This window comes from Pristiophorus japonicus, chromosome 10, assembly GCF_044704955.1.
Source record: "Pristiophorus japonicus isolate sPriJap1 chromosome 10, sPriJap1.hap1, whole genome shotgun sequence".
NCBI lineage: Eukaryota > Metazoa > Chordata > Chondrichthyes > Pristiophoridae > Pristiophorus > Pristiophorus japonicus.
This window is the reverse complement of record NC_091986.1, coordinates 206456442-206475591: the sequence shown is the minus strand read 5'-3', so window position 1 is coordinate 206475591 and position 19150 is coordinate 206456442.

The window sequence follows — 19150 nt, the reverse complement described above, 5'->3', positions numbered from 1 at the left end:
TCAAGGTCACGGAGCAGGTGCAATAGATATTCACTAAGATGATCCTGGAGATGAGAGGCTTTAATTAGGATGAGGGAAACAACTGAGTTATGAAAGTCAAAATTATGAGGGCTTTGATCAAGTAAATTGGGAAAAATTAATTCCATTGGTCAATGAATTGCAAACTAAAGGACAAGCTTGGAGAATTACACTGACGGTTGATAGTCAATATAATACCCTACCAGAAACAGTCCATATAATCATTATCATCATCATAGTCCCTCGGAATCGAGGAAGACTTGCTTCCACTCTTAGAATTAGTCCTTCGGTGGCTAAACAGTCCAATACGAGAGCTACAGTCCCTGTCACAGGTGGAGGAAGGGGTGGGTGGGACTAGTTTGCCGCATGCTCCTTCCGCTGCCTGCGCTTGGTTTCTGCATGCTCTCGGCGATGAGACTCGAGGTGCTCAGCACCCTCCCGGATGCACTTCTTCCACTTAGGGCAGTCTTTGGCCAGAGACTCTCAGGTGTCGGTGGGGATATTGCACTTTTATCAGGGAGGCTTTGAGGGTGTCCTTATAACCTTTCCTCTGCCCACCTTTGGCTCGTTTGCCGTGAAGGAGTTCCGAGTAGAGCTTGCTTTGGGAGTCTCATGTCTGGCAGGCGAACAATGTGGCCTGCCCAGCGGAGCTGAACGAGTGTGGTCAGTGCTTCAATGCTGGGGATGTTAGCCTGGACGAGGACTCTGATGTTGGTGCATCTGTCCTCCCAGGTAATTTGTAAGATCTTGCAGAGACATCGTTGGTGAAATTTCTCCAGCGACTTGAGGTGTCTACTGTACATGGTCCATGTCTCTGAGCCATACAGGAGGGCGAGTATTGCTACAGCCCTGTAGGCCATGAGCTTGGTGGTAGATTTGAGGGCCTGGATTTCTAACACTCTTTTCCTCAGGCGGCCGAAAGCTGCACTAGCGCACTGGAGGCGGTGTTGGATCTCGCCGTCAAAGCCTGCTCTTGTTGATAGGAGGCTCCTGAGATAAGGGAAGTGGTCCATGATGTCCAGGGCAGCGCCGTGGATCTTGATGACTGGGGGGTCAGTGCTGTGCAGCGAGGACAGGCTGGTGGAGGACCTTCGTCTTACGGATGTTTAGCGTAAGGCCCATGCTTTTGTACGCCTCAGTAAATACATCGACTATGTCGTGGAGTTCAGCCCCTGTATGTGCGCAGACGCAGGCGTCATCCGTGTACTGTAGCTCGACGACAGAGGTTGGGCTGGTCTTGGACCTGGCCTGGAGACGGCGAAGGTTGAACAGCTTCCCAATGGTTCTATAGATTAGTTCCACTCCAGCAGGAAGCTTGTCGACTGTGAGGTGGAGCATGGCAGCGAGGAAGATTGAGAAGAGGGTTGGAGCGATGATGCAGCCCTGCTTGACCCCGTGAAGGTTCCATTTTTAAGGATCATGGCCTGCATGTCGTCGTGGAGCAGGAGAAGGATGGTGATGTACTTTTGGGGGCATCTGAAATGGAGGAGGACGCTCCATAGACCCTCGCAGTTGACAGTGTCAGAAGCCTTTGTGAGGTCGAAGAAGGCCATGTATAAGGGCTGGCGCTTTTCCTTGCATTTTTCCTGTAGTTGCTGCGCTGCAAAAATCATGTCCGTTGTGCCCCGTAGGGGATGAAATTCGCACTGTGACTCCAGGAGGAGCTCCTCGGCTACAGGGAAAAGACGGTTTAGGAAGACTCTAAAGACGATTTTCCCAATGGCTGATAACAGGGAGATTCTCCTGTAGACCAATTGAACTAATACTTTGGATCTGTCTTCACTAAGGAATAACCTTCCGGAAATACTAGGGATGCGAGGGTCTAGAGAAAAGGAGGAACTGAAGGAAATCCTTATTAGTCAGGAAATTGTGTTAGGGAAATGGATGGGATTGAAGGTCGATAAATCCCCAGGGCCTGATAGGCTGCATCCGAGAGTATTTAAGGAAGTGGCCCTAGAAATAGTGGATGCATTGGTGATCATTTTCTAACATTCTATTGACTCTGGATCAGTTCCTAAGGACTGGAGGGTAGCTAATGAAACACCATATTTTAGAAAAGGAGGGAGAGAGAAAACAGGGGATTATAGACCGGTTAGCCTGACATCGATGGTGGGGAAAATGTTGGAATCAATTATTAAAGATGAAATAGCAGTGCATTTGGAAAGCAGTGACAGGATTGGTCCAAATCAGCATGGATTTATGAAAGGGAAATCATGCTTGACAAATCTTCTGGAATTTTTTGAGGATGTAACTAGTAGAGTGGACAAGGGAGAACCAGTGAATGTGGTGTATTTGGACTTTCAAAAGGCTTTTGATAAGGTCCCACACAAGAGATTAGTGTGCAAAATTAAAGCACGTGGTATTGGGGGTAATGTATTGACATGGATAGAGAACTGGTTGGCAGAGAGGATTAAACGGGTCCTTTTCAGAATGGCAGGCAGTGACCAGAGGGGTGGCGCAGGGTTCAGTGCTGGGACCCCAGCTATTTACAATATACATCAATGATTTAGATGAAGGAATTGAATGTACTATCTCCAAGTTTGCTGATAACACTAAGCTGGGTGGTGGTGTGAGCTGTGAGGAGGATGTTAAGAGGCTGCAGGGTGACTTGGACAGGTTAGGTGACTGGGCAAATGCATGGCAGATGCAGTATAATGTGGATAAATGTGAGGTTATCCACTTTGGTGGCAAAAACAGGAAGACAGAATATTATCTGAATGGCGGCAGATTAGGAAAAAGGGAGGTGCAATGAGACCTGGGTGTCATGGTTCATTAGTCATTGAAGTTTGGCATGCAGGTACAGCAGGCGGTGAAGAAGGCAAATGGTATGTTGGCCTTCAAAGCTAGAGGATTTGAGTATAGGAGCAGGGAGGTCTTACTGCAGTTGTACAGAGCTTTGGTGAGGCCACACCTAGAATATTGTGTTCAGTTTTGGTCTCCTAATCTGAGGAAGGACGTTCTTGCTATTGAGGGAGTACAGCGAAGATTCATCAGATTGATTCCTGGGATGGCAAGACTGACATATGAGGAGAGACTGGATCAACTGGGCTTGTATCCACTGGAGTTTAGAAGAATGAGAGGGGATCTCATAGAAACCGAGCCCTGCGGCACCCCACTAGTCACTGCCTGCCACTCTGAAAAGGACCTGTTTATCCCAACTATCTGCTTCCTGTCTGCCAACCAGTTCTCTATCCACGTCAATACATTACCCCCAATACCACGTGCTTTAATTTTGCACACCAATCTCTTGTGTGGGACCTTGTCAAAATCCTTTGATAGTCCAAATACACCACATCTACTGGTTCTCCCTTGTCCACTCTACTAGCTACATCCTCAAAAAATTATAGAAGATTTGTCAAGCATGATTTCCCTTTCATAAATCCATGCTGACTTGGTCCGATCCTGTCACTGCTTTCCACATGCGCTGCTATTTCATCTTTAATAATTAGTTCCAACATTTTCCTCACAACTGATGCCAGGCTAGCTGATCTATAATTCCCCATTTTCTCTCTCCCTCCTTTTTTGAAAAAGTGGTGTTACATTAGCTAGCCTCCACAGGAACTGATCCATAGTCGATAGACTGTTGGAAAATGATCACCAATGCATTCAATATTTCTAGGGCCACTTCCTTAAGTACTTTGGAATGCAGCCTATCAGGCCATGGGGATTTATCGGCCTTCAATCCCATCAATTCCATAACACAATTTCCTGACTAATAAGGATTTCCTTCAGTTCCTCCTCCTCACTAGACCCTCGGTCCCCTAGTATTTCCGGAAGGTTATTTGTGTTTTCCTTCATGAAGAAAGAAACAAGTATTTGTTCAATTGGTCTGCCATTTCTTTATTCACCATTATAAATTCACCTGATTCTGACTGCAAGGGACCTATGTTTGTCTTCACTAATCTTTTTCTCTTCACATATCTATAGAAGCTTTTGCAGCCAGTTTTTATGTTCCCAGCAAGCTTCCTCTCATACTCTATTTTCCCCCTCTTAATTAATCCCTTTGTCCTCCTCTGCTGAATTGTAAATGTCTCCCAGTCCTCAGGTTTGCCGCTTTTTCTGGCTAATTTATATGCCTCTTCCTTGGATTTAACACTATCCCTACTTTCCCTTGTTAACCACAGTTGAGCCACCTTCCCCGTTTTATTTTTACTCCAGACAGGGATGTACAATTGTTGAAGTTCATCCATTTGATCTTTAAATGTTTGCCATTGCCTATCCACCGTGAACCCTTTAAGTGTCATTCGCCAGTCTATTCTAGCCAATTCACGTCTCATACCATTAAAGTTACCTTTCCTTAAGTTCAGGACATAAGAACATAAGAACATAAGAACATATGAACATAAGAACATAAGAATTAGGAACAGGAGTAGCCATCTAGCCCCTCGAGCCTGCTCCGCCATTCAATAAGATCATGGCTGATCTGGCCGTGGACTCAGCACCACTTACCCGCCCGCTCCCCGTAACCCTTAATTCCCTTATTGGTTAAAAATCTATCTATCTGTGACTTGAATACATTGAATGAGCTAGCCTCAATTGCTTCCTTGGGCAGAGAATTCCACAGATTCACAACCCTCTGGGAGAAGAAATTGGCTCCCCTGTATTTTGAGGCAGTGCCCCCTAGTTCTAGTCTCCCCGACCAGTGGAAACAACCTCTCCGCCTCTATCTTGTCTATCCCTTTCATTATTTTAAATGTTTCTATAAGATCACCCCTCATCCTTCTGAACTCCAACGAGTAAAGACCCAGTCTACTCAATCTATCATCATAAGGTAACCCCCTCATCTCCAGAATCAGCTGAGTGAATCGTCTCTGTACCCCCTCCAAAGCCAGTATATCCTTCCTTAAGTAAGGTGACCAAAACTGTACTCCAGGTGCGGCCTTACCAATACTCTATACAGTTGCAGCAGGACCTCCCTGCTTTTGTACTCCATCCCTCTTGCAATGAAGGCCAACATTCCATTCACCTTCCTGATTACCCAAACTTTTTGGGATTCATGCACAAGGACCCCCAGGTCCCTCTGCACCGCAGCATGTTGTAATTTCTCCCCATTCAAATAATATTCCCTTTTACTGTTTTTTTTCCCAAGGTGGATGACCTCACACTTTCCGACATTGTATTCCATCTGCCAAACCTTAACCCATTCGCTTAACCTATCTAAATCTCTTTACAGCCTCTCTGTGTCCTCTACACAACCCGCTTTCCCACTAATCTTTGTGTCATCTGCAAATTTTGTTACCCTACACTCAGTCCCCTTGGGGAAGAGTGACCATAAGTTACCTGCCTTTTGTCTGCCCCCTTTTTTAAACCGAGGCATTACATTAGCTGCTTTCCAATCTGCTGGTACCTCCCCAGAGTCCAGAGAATTTTGGTAGATTATAACGAATGCATCTGCTATAATGTCCGCCATCTCTTTTAATACCCTAGGATGCATTTCATCCGGACCAGGGGACTTGTCTACCTTGAGTCCCATTAGCCTGTCCAGCACTACCCCACTAGTGATAGTGATTGTCTCAAGGTCCTCCCTTCCCACATTCCTATGACCAGCAATTTTTGGTATGGTTTTTGCGTCTTCCACTCTGAAGACCGAAGCAAAATAATTGTTTAAGGTCTCAGCCATTTCCACATTTCCCATTATTAAATCCCCCTTCTCATCTTCTAAGGGACCAACATTTACTTTAGTCACTCTTTTCCGTTTTATATATCTGTAAAAGCTTTTGCTATCTGTTTTTATGTTTTGCGCAAGTTTACCTTCATAATCTATCTTTCCTTTCTTTATTGCTTTTTTAGTCATTCTTTGCTGTTGTTTAAAATTTTCCCAATCTTCTAGTTTCCCACTAACCTTGGCCACCTTATACGCATTGGTCTTTGATTTGATACTCTCCTTTATTTCCTTGGTTATCCACAGCTGGTTATCCCTTCTCTTACCACCCTTCTTTTTCACTGGAATATATTTTTGTTGCGCAATATGAAAGAGCTCCTTAAAAGTCCTCCACTGTTCCTCAATTGTGCCACCGTTTAGTCTGTGTTTCCATTCTACTTTAGCCAACTCTGCCCTCATCCCACTGTAGTCCCCTTTGTTTAAGCATAGTATGCTCATTTCTGACACAACTTCCTCACCCTCAATCTGTATTACAAATTCAGGACCCTAGTCTCTGAATTAACTGTGTCACTATCCATCTTAATAAAGAATTCTACCATATTATGGTCACTCTTCCCCAAGGGGCCTCGCACAGCAAGATTGCTAATTAGTCTTTTCTCATTACACATCACCCAGTCTAGAATGGCCAGTCCCCTAGTTGGATCTTCGACATATTGGTCTCGAAAACTGTCCCTAATACACTCCAGGAAATCCTCCTCCACCATACTGCTACCAGTTTGGTTAGCCCAATTTATATGTAGATTAAAGTCGCCCATGATAACTGTTGCACCTTTGTTGCACGTGTCCCTAATTTCTTGTTTGATGCTGTCCCCAACCTCACTATTACTGTTTGGTGGTCTGTACACAACTCCCACTAGCGTTTTCTGCCCTTTGATATTCTGCAGCTCTACCCATACAGATTCCACATTATTCGCGCCAACAGTCCCTCTCCACCATACTTCAGTGCCTCAGCGGGGATTCCATCCACTCCCGTAGCCGTATAATACCCTACCAGAGACGGTGGATGTAATACCCTACCATGGAAAATGCATATAATACCCTACCAGAGACAGTGGATGTAATACCCTACCGTGGAAAATGCATATAATACCCTACCAGAGACAGTGGATGTAATACCCTACCATGGAAAATGCATATAATACCCGACCAGAGACAGTGGATGTAATACCCTACCATGGAAAATGCATATAATACCCTACCAGAGACAGTGGATGTAATACCCTACCGTGGAAAATGCATATAATACCCTACCAGAAACAGTGGATGTAATACCCTATCATGGAAAATGCATATAATACCCTACCAGAGACAGTGGATGTAATACCCTATCATGGAAAATGCAAATAATACCCTACCAGAGACAGTGGATGTAATACCCTACCATGGAAAATGCATATAATACCCTACCAGAGACAGTGGATGTAATACCCTACCATGGAAAATGCATATAATACCCTACCAGAGACAGTGGATGTAATACCCTACCATGGAAAATGCATATAATACCCTACCAGAGACAGTGGATGTAATACCCTACCATGGAAAATGCATATAATACCCTACCAGAGACAGTGGATGTATTACCCTCCCGTGGGAAATGCATATAATACCCTACCAGAGACAGTGGATGTAATACCCTACCGTGGAAAATGGATATAATACCCTACCAGAGACAGTGGATGTAATACCCTATCATGGAAAATGCATATAATACCCCACCAGAGACAGTGGATGTAATACCCTACCGTGGAAAATGCATATAATACCCTACCAGGGACAGTCCATAAAATACCCTGCGTAGACAGTCCATATAATAGCCTGCGTAGGCAATCCATATTCTCCTTGGAGCAGAGAAGGCTCCAAAGAGAACGTTTGATCGAGGTGATTAAAATCATGAAGGGTTTCGATAGAATACATAAAGAGAAACTGTTTCCAATGGCTGATGGGCCGATAACCAGAGGGCACAGATTTAAGGTAATTGGCAAAAGAACCAGATGCGACATAAGCATTTTTACGCCATGAGTGGTTAGAATGTGGGAGGCCAGCCAGGAGTGAGTGAAGTCTCGAAGTAACAAAGGCATGAGCAGAAGAGCTGAGGTTTATTGGGCTAAGCAGCTTTTACCTGTTCCCAAATTTTCCTGTATTCCTACGTTTCTTTGCCACCATATACTGCCAGCCCGATAAAGGTCAAAATAATATGGGGGCGTAATAAGCCTGTTGTGCACCTCCCGTAAGCGCCTCCAGAGGGGCGGCACTAACAGGGTGCTGCAGCCACGGCACCGCCGCATCCCGGTGGCCGAGTGAAGGCCCCTCAAAAACCCTGCAGATCTCCGCAGCGTGCCCTACCCTTTAACATAAGGGGAGGGCCCGTGGGGTCCGTCAGCGCTAAGTGGAGAGGCCACGGAGTGCTCTGACGTTCGCCCCCGTAGCGCCCCTCGAGCCCGTCCTGAGAGGAAGTGGAGCGCATAAGCCAACCAGGGCAACACGCAATTTCGGCCCCAATATCTGTTATCTGAAGTGCTGCGTATGAGCTCAAGTTGTTTTAATCTTCTGAGCTAAAGTCATTTGTAAAAGTTTTTACTGCGACAGTTCAAGGTCAGTTCATACATCTCGCATTTTAATGTCCAACTCACAAATGGAATCTATTAAGATAAACACCTTCAGTGACCATTATGGTATCTATAACACTGTAATTAATTTGTCTGTTCCCCGTGAGAGTGATATCCTCACAGCTGAGCCGTCTGCGCCTTATCAGGATTATAGGTCGGGGGTTCGATGGTGTGATGAGCTAATATGTGCTGACCTGTGGGAGGCTGATTTAGGTCCCGTCTAGACACAGGGAATGACGACCACCTTTCAGAATTTGAAGTAACCGATCGCACAAGTGATATTAGCTTTGGCAGTCTCACTCTAATTCCATTACAAACTATAACAGTAACCAGAGTTCAGAAGTAGCAGTGACAGACTGGCAATTGCACGCCGACAGAGTGTGGGGACTGCAACTTTCACTTTGGTGAATTAGATTTTGCTTCTCTCTGTCTAGTGCGGAGCCGTAGTGATGACATAAAGGAGCATGTGATTAGTGATCCATCCAGTAGTTCATCATGCAACACGGAGCCTCTTCCCCCGCCCCCGCACTTGAAGCAGTTCCCATTCGGTGACACTTGACATTTACTTTTAGACGACTATTTCCAGCTGGATTACTGGAATGAAAAGTAACAGGCCGCATGCAGCAACACCTGGACGATATTCAGGCCTGGGCCGACATGTAGTAACATTTGTGCCACACAAGTGCCAGGCAATAGCCATCTCCAACAAGAAAGCATCTCAGCACCGTCCCTTGACATTCAACGGCATTACCATCGCCTAATCCCCTAACAACAACATCCTGGGAGTTACCATTGACCAGAAACTTAACTGGACCAGCCACATAAATACTGTGACTACAAGAGTAGATCAGAGGCTGGGTATTCTGTGGCAAGTGATTCACCTCTTGATTTCCCCAAAGCCTTTCCACCATCCACAAGGCACAAGTTAGGAGTGCGATGGAAAATTCTCCACGTGCCAACAACATTGAAGAATTCGACACCATCCAGGACAAAGCAGCCCACTTGATTGGCACTCCATCCACCACCTTCAACATTCACTCCCTCCACCACTGGCGCACCGTGGCTGCAGTGTGTACCATCTACAAGATGCACTGCAGCTACTCGCCAAGGCTACCTCGACAGCACCTTCCAAACCCGTGACCTCTACCGCCTAGAAGGACAAGTGCAGCAGGTGCAAGGGAACACCACCACCTCCAAGTTCCCCTCCAAGTCACACACCATCCCGATTGGAAATATGTTGCTGTTCCTTCATCGTCGCTGGGTCAAAATCCTGGAACTCCCTCCCTAACAGCACTGTGGGAGTAACTTCACCACATGGACTGCAGCGATTCAAGGGTGACTCTCCACTACCTTCTCAAGAGGCAATTAGGGATGGCCAATAAAAGCTGACCTTACCAGCGACGCCCACTTACCGTGAATGAATGAAAAAAAAACAGAACAGGAGAGTGTTGCATAAGAGTCCAATCTGCTCTATTCTGCTCTCTCATGCCATAAGGCTCAGTAACTTCTCCCAAACAGGTCTCTCAAAGATGTATTCAACACTTAAAGGGGGTGATTTTAACCCTACTCACTCAGCAGAAATATGGCGGGTGGGCAGTTAAAATCGCCCCGGCTCTTACCTGTCCGAAAGCCGCCATGATCGCAACAGCTGCAATTTTAACCTGCTCTCCTGAGCAGGCAGCAAGGACAAGCGCCCAGAGCCAACGGGATCCATTTGTACATATGCACATTGTGACATCATTGAGACCCAACTGCAATTTTAACTCGGGCCTGAGCGGGGAATCTACCTGGAGTTAAAATCAGGGCCGTGGAAAATCGTAGAACAACCAAATGAATGGAAGGGTCTCTGAGTGAAAGAGTGAAATTGACAGTTTTAGGGCATTCAACTTGAGCACAAAAAGACATTTCTCGAATCGTACTCACACCAACTTTCTCCGTAGAATTACTGACGGAAGGAATGTCACCTTTGTGGAGTTTAATGTTAACAGAGTAACAATTGTTAGTCCGTTGCCTTTTCCCTTCTGGGACCTGAGCACTAATCTGTGTGAGAGTGATGGGATGAAAGATTCCTCAGGATGATACAGGGGCTGAGAAACTAAGGGTTGACTTTAGTGCTATTGTGCAGAAACGCCGGCACAGACCAGTTGGTCCAAATGGCTTGTTTCTGTGCGGTATACCCAATGTAACGCTACCTGTCCGGCAGAAGCAGGACAGGTAAAGAAGAAAGAACTGGTATTTCTTGACCTCAGGATGTCCCAAAGCACGTTACCGCCATTACAGTACTTATGAAATGTAGTCACTGATGTAATGTAGGAAACGCGGCAGCTAATTTATGGACAACAAGGTCCCACAAAGGGCAATGTGACAATGACCAGATAATTTGGATTAAGGGATAAATATTGGCCAGGTCACCGGGAAGAATGCCTCTGCTCTACTTCAAAGTAGTGCCATCCTGGACACTGCCATTTATCCTCAGTACCGCACTGAAGTTTCAACCTAAATTAGGTTCACAATCCTTGGAGTGGGGCTTGGAGTCACTAGGATGTCACTGCTCGTGATTTAAACCTGTTCCCTTGGACAGGTGACAAGGACACCTGCTCGAACAACTACTACAACAACAACAACTTGCATTTATATTGGCTCCCAGTCTGGCATTGTCTCGATTTTAAAATTCTCATCTTGTGTTCAGTACCCTCCATGGCCTCGCTCCTCCCAATCTCTTTAACCTCCTCCAGCCCTACAACCCTCTGAGATCTTGATAACCTCCTCCAGCCCCACAACCCTCTGAGATCTCTGTAATCTCCTCCAGCCCCGCAACCCTCTGAGATCTCTGTAACCTCCTCCAGCCCCATAACCCTCTGGGATCTCTGCAACCTCCTCCAGCCCTACAACCCTCTGAGATCTCTGTAACCTCCTCCAGCCCCACAACCCTCTGAGATCTCTGTAACTGCCTCCAGCCCTACAACCCTCTGAGATCTGTAACCTCCTCCAGCCCCACAACCCTCTGAGATCTCTGTAACCTCCTCCAGCCCCACAACCCTCTGAGATCTCTGAAACCTCCTCCAGCCCCACAACCCTCTGAGATCTCTATAACCTCATCCAGCCCCACAACCCTCTGAGATCTCAGTAACCTCCTCCAGCCCCACAACCCTCTGAGATCTCTGCAACCTCCTCCAGCCCTACAACCCTCTGAGATCTCTGTAACCTCCTCCAGCCCCACAACCCTCTGAGATCTCTGAAACCTCCTCCAGCCCAACAACACTCGGAGATCTCTGTAACCTACTCCAGCCCAACAACCCTCGGAGATCTCTGTAACCTCCTCCAGCCCCACAACCCTCTGAGATCTCTGTAACCTCCTCCAGCCCCACAACCCTCTGAGATCTGTGTAACCTCCTCCAGCCCCACAACTCTCTGAGATCTCTGTAACCTCCTCCAGCCCCGCAACCTTCTGAGATCTCTGCAACCTCCTCCAGCCCTACAACCCTCTTGTAAAGTCCTGTCCCCTCAGTACAGATTCACACGAGGCATGTAGTGAAGTCAAGGTCACTCTGGATCTGCACCTTTATTTCACAGCTCTCGAATCCTGCACTTGCCTGAGACCTGTCCTTATATACCTGTCTCTTGCAAGTGCACCCCTGGTGGTAAGGTATGCTGGTGGTTACAGGTCATATCTTATTACAGTCATGTATAGCATGTTAGGATACAGTTATATATAATAATGTAAGATACATGACATCACCCTCCCCCAAGGTCTTATTGTCTTTATAGGTTCAGTCTCTCAGGTGGTTTACGCTCTCGCGTGGAGCGTCTGAGTTGTGGTTCAGTTGTTTGCCCTTGGTGTCTGTTTTTCTTTGGGTGTGGTTGCTGGTATTTCGCCTGGGCTGTCTGTTGAGATTGCCCTTTCCACAGGTTGTTCCCTCTGTCTGTCCACCAGGTGTGGTGCGAGTTCCACATTGTAGTCTGCCTCTGGTTCCGTAGTGTTGTTGGTAAATCTGCTTTTGACTTGGTCTACATGCCTCTGGCAGGTTTTGCCATTATCCATTTGTACTACCAGTAGCCTGTTTCCTTCCTTGCCTGTTACTGTCCCTGCATTAGTTTAGTATAACACTTTGTCCCCTATCTCATTCCATCTCCCCCTCGAATTTCTGTCATGGTACTCAGTCAGCTTACGGCGCTTTGCCTCAACGATTTCGTGCATGTCTGGGAGGATTAATGAGAGCCTTGTTTTCATCAACAGTTGCACGGGGGGATCCCAGTCAGTGAGTGCGGACGAGATCTGTATGCCAGCAGCAGTTGCGACAGGCGACCCTGCAGGGTGGGACCTTGAATTTTAAGTGTGCCTTGTTTAATGATTTGCACTGTTCTCTCCGCCTGGCCGTTGGAGGCCGGCTTGAACGGTGCTGTCTTAATGTGATTTATGCCGTGGTCAATTATAAAGTCTTGCAATTCTGCGCTGGTGAAGCACGGACCATTGTCACTGACCAATATGTTAGGGATTCCGTGCGTTGCGAGGCTCTCCACAGTGGTGGAGGTTGTGCTCGAGTTTAAAATGGTGCATTCGATCCACTTTGAAAATGCATCTACAACTACAAGGAACATTTTGCCCATGAATGGGCCCACATAGTCTACGTGCACCCGCGACCACGGTTTGGTAGGCCAGGGCCAGGGGCTCAGTGGAGCCTCCCTGGGGGCATTGCTGAGTTGGGCACAAATGGTGCACCTTCGGACGCAGAGCTCCCAGTCCGCATCAATACCAGGCCACCAGACGTGGGATCTGGCTATGGCCTTCATGAGAACGATCCCCGGGTGCTCGCGGTGGAGCTCCCAGACAAATGCCTCTCTGCCTTGCAGAGGCATGACTACTTGGCTGCCCCACATCAGGCAGTCTGCTTGTAGTGATAGCTCATGCATGCGCCTGTGAAAGGGTTTTAATTCCTCGGGACAGGCATCGCGAGCCTCTGCCCAGTCACCGGTTAGGACACATCTTTTTACTAAGGATAATGTGGGATTGCTGGCCATCCAGGCTCTGATTTGGCGAGCCGTCATGGGCGAACCTGTGGACTCAAAGGCATTGACTATCTCACAGTCCTGTTCGTCAGACCCTTCCGTGGTCGCCAGGGGTAGCCTGCTGAGCGCGTCGGCACAGTTGTCTATGCCTGGTCTGTGCCTTATGGTGTAGTTGTAGGATGCCAGCATGAGTGCCCACCGTTGAATTCGCGCCGAGGCATTGGCGTTTATTGCCTTGCTCTCGGATAGGAGGGACATGAGGGGCTTGTGGTCAGTTTCTAACGCGAACTTGGCCCCGAAAAGGTTTTTGACACCGTACACGCACGTGAGCGCCTCTTTCTCTACCATTCCGTACCCGCGCTCCGCCGGCAAAAGTGACCTGGAGGCATGAGCTATGGGTTGTAATTTGTCCGCACTATTGACATGTTGCAAAACGCACCCAACCCCATACGCTGACGCATCGCATGTGAGAACTAGCTTTTTACCTGGGTCAAAGAAAGTCAAAACACTGTAGGAACACAGAAGGTTGCGTGCCTTATTGAAGGCGCGTTCCTGGACGACCCCCAAAACCAATCGCACCCCTTCCTGAGTAGCACGTGGAGAGGCTCCAGCAGCGTGCTTAAGTTCTGCATAAAGTTCCCAAAGTAATTGAGTAGCCCAAGAAAGGCACGCAGTTCTGAGACATTCCGGGGCCTGGGTGCCAGGCGAATTGCTTCTGTTTTGGACTCTGTTGGGCGGATTCCATCAGTGGCAATCCTTCTGCCCAAAAATTCAACCTTGGGTGCAAGAAACAAGCACTTGGATTTCTTGACTCGTAGGCCTACCCGATCCAACCGCTTTAGTACTTCCTCCAAATTACGGAGATGGGAGTCGGTGTCCCTTACCGTGATAAGTATGTCATCTTGAAATACAACTGCCCCCGGGATGGACTTGAGCAGACTCTTCATGTTGCGCTGGAATATGGCAGCTGCCGACCTGATGCCGAATGGCATCGATTGTACATAAAAAGGCCTCGATGTGTGTTGATGGTGGTGAGTAGCTTGGATTCCTCGGTCAATTCTTGCGTCATATACGCAGATGTGAGGTCTAATTTTGAGAAAAGTTTACCTCTAGCCAATGTGGCAAATAAGTCTTCCACTCTGGGCAGCGGGTACTGGTCCTGTAGGGAGACTCTGTTTATGGTAGATTTGTCATCCCACAGATTCGTACGGATCCATCAGGCGCTAAATTCCACAGGTGATATAATGCCTTCCCGCAGAAGCCTGTCTAGTTCGTGTTCAATCTTTTCCCTCATCACATAGGGTACAGCTCTGGCCTTGTGATGGATGGGTCTAGCATCCTGGGTGATATAGATTTTGACTTTGGCCCCTTTGAAAGTGCCGACACCTGGCTGAAAGAGATGTTCAAATCACTTTAAAACTGTTGAGCAGGAGGTCCGTTCCTCTAATGACATGGCATGGACATCATCCCATTTCCAGTTTAGTTTTGCCAGCCAGCTTCTCCCCAGCAGTGCTGGGGGGTCTCGGGAACAATCCACAGGGGAAGTCGCTTCCCTGTCCCTTTGTGTGTGACAGAGAGCATGGCGCTGCCGAGGAGTGGTACAATTTCTTTGGTATAGGTCCTTAGTTTGGTGTCGACCCTTGTGAGTTTTGGTCTGTCTCTTTTATGCGGCCACAGTTGTTCAAATTGTTGAGCGCCCATGAGAGATTGATTCGCTCCCGTATCCAGCTCCATGTTGACAGATATCCCGTTGAGTAGGACCCTCATCATTATAGGAGGCGTCCTGTTGTAGGAGCAGCGTCCTGTTGTAGGAGTGTTGACCCGCTGTACATCGGTGTCCCGGGTACTGACCCACCATCTTCTGGTCCGCTTTCCAACCCATCTGATTCGTATACCAGCCAAGCTGCCGTTTTTTTGCACATGCGGGCCAAATGCCCTGTATATTCACAATTTCTACAAACAGCCTGCTGAAATCGACATCCCCTTGACGAGTGTCCACCCTCACACCTCCAGCACAGACCTGTTCCATTGTTTAAAGTGTTCCCAAAGAATGAGCTGTGTCTGGCTGATCTCTCTTGAGCTTCTCTCAGTTTGTAGTTGATTGCTCGCATTGTGGGTTGATGAGGTGTGAACGGCCGTTCCTGTGGCCCTTGATGGCTTCTGCCTGCTGTCGAGAGCCTGTTCTCACGGTTTTGTCTGTGTGTGGGGGTAGCAGCTTGTTTAGTGCTGTGAACTTCTTATTCCGATATTTCGTTAGTTGTCGTACCTGCATTGTCAATCAACTTTGTTTCTTCTTCTCCTACCAAGAATGTCTATGCAACCAGTGCTGCTGCCTCTAAGGTCAGGTTCTTGGTCTCTAAGAGCTTTCGGAATATGCCTGCGTGGCCTATTCCTTCAATGAAAAAGTCTCTCAGCATTTCTCTCCTCAGTTCATCGGAGAACTCACATAAACTAGCCAACCTCTGAAATTCCGCCACGAAGTCGGGTATGCTCTGGCCCACTCAGCGTCTGTAGTTGTAGAACCTGTGTCTGGCCATGTATAGGCTGCTCGCTGGCTTCAGGTGGTCTCTTACCAGTGTGCTCAATTCTTCAAACGACTTGCTTGCTGGTTTCTCGGGTGCCAACAGACCCTTCATTAAAGCGTATGTTTTCGAGCCACAGCTGGTCAAGAGATGGGCTCTTCTCTTGTCTGCCTTATCGTTGCCTAACCAGTCTTTGGTTACAAAGCTTTGCTGGAGCCTTTCTATAAAGTCCTCCCAATTGTCTCCCGCTTTGTACTTTTCATCTGATCTGTTGTTCGCCATTCTGTGGACTCTGTAATCCCGTAACTCGTCGCCACTGTAAAGTCCTGTCCCCTCAGTACAGATTCACACGAGGCATGTAGTGAAGTCAAGGTCACTCTGGACCTGCACCTTTATTTCACAGCTCTGGAATGCTGTACTTCCCTGAGACCTGTCCTTATATACCTGTCTCTTGCAAGTGCACCCCTGGTGATAAGGTATGCTGGTGGTTACAGGTCATATCTTATTACAGTCATGTATAGCATGTTAGGATACAGTTATATATAATAATGTAAGATACATGACACCTCTGAGATCTCTGTAACCCCCTCCAGCCTCACAACCCTCTGAGATCTCTGCGCTCCTCCAATTCTGGCCTTTTGCACGTCTCGATTTTCATCACTCCTCCATTGGCAGCCATGCTTTAACTGCCTAAACCTCTCCGCTCTTCACCGCGCTCCCCTTCTTTAAGATGCTCCTTAAAACCTATCTCTTTGTCCAAGCTTTTGTCCCACTTGTCCTAATGGCCTGGAAATCCCGGCCTCCCAGGGTCTGTACGGAGTGTGTACGGAACCGGGAAGGCATCGCAAAAGCCGGTTTTCAGCGCACAATGTGCAAGCACTGAAAACCGGCTTTTCCGATCTGTCAAGCTCCAGCTTGGCAGATCCTCTGCATCTCAGGAGCGAGGACATTTGCAAGGGCAAGATTGCGGGATTTACCTATATCTTGCCCAGCAAATGTCCTGAAAACTCTTGCGCCTGATAAAAGCAGGCGCATAGCTTACTTTTACAGGCGTAAGAGTCTTAAAACATACAAAAATATAATTACATTAATTAAAAAAAACACATTTTATTGTTAAAAACCCTCCCCACTAAGTTAAGTTTACTTTTAACCCTAATTACTAAACTTTTTTAAAAATTGGAAAAATATTTATTTTTCTAAGGCATTTATTATCTTTAATTTCAATTAATTTTAATTATATGAGGTGTATTTTTAATTTTTATTACATGTGTTTAGTGTCTTTGTTTTTTTTTCTCTCATTAATAGCAATGAGAACGTGTAGATACGGAGTTCCCATCGCTATTAATGAGAAAGCTGTGGAATACTGCACCTGATTGGCTGAGCAGTCACAAGTGACTGTATCTTCTGCGTGGGAACCTGGAGGACGGGAGCACGCTTCGCAGCGCGGGAAGAGAAGGTCTCCCCACTGGAATCCCACGCTCCTCCCGGACCACCAGGTAAATTCGTAGAAATGATTCAGGTCCCCGTTCGTCCGCGGGAAGCCTCCGACCCCAATTTCAGGGCCAATATCTCCTTATGTGGCTCGGTGTCAAATTTTGTTTGATAATACTCCTGTGAAACGTCTTGGGATCTTTTACTACGTTAAAGGCACTATATAAATGCAAGTTGTTGTTGTTGTTTAACATTATCGCCCATGTTAGAAAGAAAGAACTTGCATTTATATAGCACCCTTCACATCCTCAGGACGTCCTAAAGCACTTTACAGCCAATGGAGAGCTTTTTTTGAAGTGTAGGCACTGTTGTAAAGTTGGAAATGTGATGCTGCATGTAGAGGAATAGTCTTCCAACATTCACAGGGCAGGCTGCATCATTCTGAACGTCCATTTGAGATGAGTTCCCGACGGGGCTGCAGGCTCCGGCAGAACTTTATCGGAGCAAGAGGATTGAAGGGAGAAATCCATGAGGAGAAAAATCTGACCAACTGCGAGATCAACAGGAGCATAATTGTTGGAAATTGTTTGAATGGCAATGTAATTGCACGCTGGATTCCTCAGGTTTTTGCTGGCATTTTCCATTTCCAATGGGTGGAGGACAGGCTCTCAGATCTCAGCAATGTATTAGTTGGTGCCAAATTAAACAATGGCTGGGACTAATTATTCATTTCAGTTTACTCTACAAATTATCAGAAAAGTTGACTTCATTTCTGTCAAAAATGATGCTTTGCCTAGCACCTGATGGGCATCACAACTATTTTAAGTTGAACGTTTAAATCAAGTCCCACCTTTTTTAAAGGGCACTAGAACCCATAAATCCAAATTAACTTGGGAACTTTATCAAATTAAATTAAAATCCTGTTCCTGGGGGTGATGATGGACTCCATTCCCTCCGGCGCCCACCTCTCGCGGAAGGCTGCAAGTATACCGGTGAACACCGCGTGCTCCATCTCCAGGAACGCCCTGGCTTGAACGTAACCGCGGAAGAGAGGCAGGCAGTCGGGTTGAACGACCCCCTCGACCGCCCGCTGCCTGGATCGGCTGATGGCACCCTTGGCCGTGCCCAGGAGCAGTCCTACGAGGAGGCCCTCGGACCTACCCACTCCCCTCCGCACAGGGTGCCCAAAGATCAGGAGTGTGGGACTGAAGTGCAACCAGAACTTGAGGAGCAGCCCCTTCAAATATTGGAAGAGGGGCTACAACCTGACACACTCCATATAAACATGGAACACGGACTCTTCCAGATCGTAGAAATTGTAGGCGGCCTGGGAGCCCGTGAACCGACTTAAAAACCGATTGCACGGGATCGCTCCGTGCAACAGCCTCCGGGTATCACAAACAGGACTGGGTAAGAAAGACCGTTTCTTTGAACAGTTTTGCTGAGTGTGTTGTGCAGGTTGTAATGAGTAGTGTGGGCAGTGAGGGATGAAACCCTTACCTATTCCTGTCACCATACAGCAGTCTGTGGTCAGCTCAGTCAATTACAGAGTAAAGCAAATTCTGCCCCAACAATGTGCCTTAAGCTCAAGCTCTCGCTGTTAGAGTGCTACAGTCCTATTTCCTATCTCCGCCTCGAGACTTGGCTATTCCAACGCTCTCCTGGCCGGCCTCCCACCTTTCACCCTCCATAAACTTGAGCTCATCCAAAACCCGACTGCCCGTGTCCTAACTCACAACAAGTCCCATTCACCCATCATCCCTGTGCTCGCTGACCTACATCGGCTCCTGGTCCAGCAACATCTCTATTTTAAAATTCTTGTCTTTGTTTTCCAACCCCTCCCTATCTCTGTAATCTCCTCCAGCCTCACAACCCCCCCCGAGATCTCTGTGCGACTTCAA